The following is a 3,008-nucleotide window of genomic DNA, read 5'->3' on the forward strand; positions in this document are numbered from 1 at the left end:
CATGCCATTCTCCTGTCTCAGCCTCTCAAGTAGCTGGGACTACAGGCGCCTGCCCGGCTAATTTTTTGTATTTTTAGTAGAGACAGGGTTTCACCATGTTAGCCAGGATGGTCTTGATCTCCTGACCTCGTGATCCTCCCGCCTTGGCCTCCCAAAGTCTTGGGATTACAGGCGTGAGTCACCGCGCCCGGTCGGACTCAAGCATTTCTTATAGGATTAGTCTAGCGGTAATAAAAAAATATGGAATGCTTTACAAATTTGCATGTTATCCACTCACAGGAGCTATGCAAATCATCTATCATTTTAATTTTAGTATATGTGCTGCCAAAGTGGTCACTAAAGCTTATTCTTGACCACACACAAAAAAGTCAAGTCCCAACAGATATTGCCAGATTACTTATTTAGGAACACTTGTGGTGTTAATTATATGTGTCTCATTGATTTTTTCCATAAATCTAGAGTTGTATAATATACAGTAACTACTAAGTCTAAAGGATTTATTTCATCCCAAAATATTTATAAGGCTTCTTGGATTGGAATTTTTAAGTCCTTTATTAACTGTTAGCTGTGAACTAAATATTCCCGGCCCAAAAAATTATACCTTGAAATCCTAACTCCACAAATAATGGTATTAGGTGAGGCCTGTGGGAGGTGACTGGGTCATGATTTAGTCCTCATGAATGGGATTAGTGCCCTTATAAGGGTCTAAAGAGACCAGAGTTTTCGCTTCTGCCATGTAGTGACACAACAAGAAGATGACTATCTATGAGCCAGCAATCATGTCCTCACCAGACAACAAATCTTCTAGCACCTTGATTTTGGACTTCTCAGCCTACAGAACTGTGAGAAATAAATTTCTGTTATTTATAAGCTACCTGATTTATGGTCTGTTATTATAGCAATCTGAATGAACTAAGACGTTGCATTTCTATCTTGAAACTAAGAAGCAAAGCCGCAAAACTCTCTCTACCAGATTTTACCTCCAGTATTTATAGATTGGATGAATTCCTTTTCCTAGCAATTCCCAAGTTTTGTTGTAGTTCCTGGTCTGCTGAGTACCTTTTTACCACCTGGTAGACTGAGAACTTATGAACACAAGTTCCAGGCCAATGTTCTTGAGAAGGCTTTGTAGGTACTGACTTTACATACGAAGTTGGAATTATTCCTCCTTAATATGGGGTTTACCATTTGTAATAAAAAAGAGTAATACAAAATCAAACACTTATTGAATCTATGCAAATAATGAATGCTTCTGTGAATCGTAAGGAGAGTATGTAAAGGTGTCTGCATTTCCAAGGGTCAGTGAGAATCAAAGTTCCTTTAAAAGTTTTCATTTTTGTTTACAAAAAATCTATTGTGGGTTAGATATATCTTAAAGAGAAGAAAAATTTTTCTCATATAGCCATAAAAATAAAACATAAATATTACCAAAATATTTCAAATATTACATTTAAATTTCTCTCTTTAATTTATTCATTTCTATAAAATTAATTTTTGTTCCATTGCATCTTGAGTCAGTAGTTTACTTCATGACTGGAAAAGAATTCTTGAGACTCTCAGTCCACTGTTATCTAAAAGTAGTCTAAATAATGTCATCTTCTAAGTCTGAATTCAGGACTTTCTCCTTTGAAGTAAAATATTAGAATGATAAGTAAAATTATCTATTAAGATTTTATAGATCAAACTGGGCTCAGTGGCTCATGCCTGTAATCCCAGTAAATTGGGAGGGTAAGGTGAAAGTATCACTTGAGAAAAAAGTTTGAGAGCAGCCTTGGTAACATAGCTAGATCCAGTCTCTAAATAATAGTAATAATAATAATAACAAAAAATTTAACTGGGTCTATTGGCATGCACTTGTAGTCCCAGGTATTTGGGAGGTTGAGGTGGGAGGATCACTTGAGCCCAGGAGTTCAAGACTGCAGTGAGCCATGATCATGCCACTGCACTCCAACCTGGGCAACAGAGTGAGACTCCAACTCAAAAAAAAATTTTACAGATCAATTTGAGGAAAATTGTATCTATAAATATTGAATCTTCTGATACATTATCATGCATATCTTTGTATTTATTTAGATTTTCTTTAAAGTATTTTTGGCAGTGTTTTGTAGTCTCAGTAGAAATATCTGGCATATCTTTTAATTTTTTTTGGTATTTAATATTTTGGATACTTTATTAGTCCATTTATATACGGATATAAAGAACTGCACAAGAGTGAGTGATTTATAAAGGAAAGAAATTTAGTTGACTCACAGTTCAGCTGGGCTGAGGAGGTCTCTGGAAACTTACAATCATTGTGGAAGGTGAAGGGGAAGCAAGGCACCTTCTTCACAAGGCGGCAGGAAGGAGAAGTGCTGAGCGAAGTGGGAAGAGCCCCTTATAAAACTATGAGGTCTCGTGAGAATTCACTCACTATCATGAGAACAGCATGGAGGAAACCGCCCCCATGATGCAATTACCGCTACATGGTCTCTCCTTTGACATGCAGTGATTCTAGGGATTATGGGAATTACAATTCAAGATGAGATTTAGGTGGGGACAAAAAGCCTAACCATATCAGATACTAACTTTTATTTCTCAGAGAAAAGTGGAAAGTAGATAATTGAGAACTATAGGTAATATAGAATAGAAAACTTTTAGCAGGACCAAACCTCATGAATAAAAACAAAACAACTTTTTGCAGCCACTCATATTTCTTTACACCTTCTGTCTTGATGCTGCTGTAATGAATGGCGATAGACTGTGTGGCTTATAAACAATACAGGTTTATTTCCCACAGTTCGGGAGGCTGGAAGTCCGAGATCAGGGTGTCAGCATGGTTGGGTTATGGTAAGAGCCCTCTTCCAGAACCCAGATTCTACTTAATTTCTCACATGGCAGAAAGGAACAAGATAATTCTGTGGGGGCTCTTTTATTACTTTTAATAGCAAAAACTGCAAGTACTTTTGCACCAACCTAATACTTCTCCACACAAATTCAGGGATTAACTTATTCATAACTTTAATATTTTT

The 3,008-nt window shown here is 36.6% G+C and overlaps 1 non-coding gene across 1 annotated transcript; it reads right to left on the minus strand.

Moving 5' to 3' along the window:
* Positions 1-234: 234 nt before the first annotated feature.
* Positions 235-337, minus strand: LOC126949470 (U6 spliceosomal RNA). Its single transcript, XR_007723759.1, has one exon. It is a non-coding gene; the product is annotated as a U6 spliceosomal RNA (small nuclear RNA).
* Between the last annotated feature and the right edge of the window lie 2,671 nt (positions 338-3,008).

The sequence above is a fragment of the Macaca thibetana genome, chromosome 2 (assembly GCF_024542745.1).
Source record: "Macaca thibetana thibetana isolate TM-01 chromosome 2, ASM2454274v1, whole genome shotgun sequence".
Lineage (NCBI taxonomy): Eukaryota > Metazoa > Chordata > Mammalia > Primates > Cercopithecidae > Macaca > Macaca thibetana.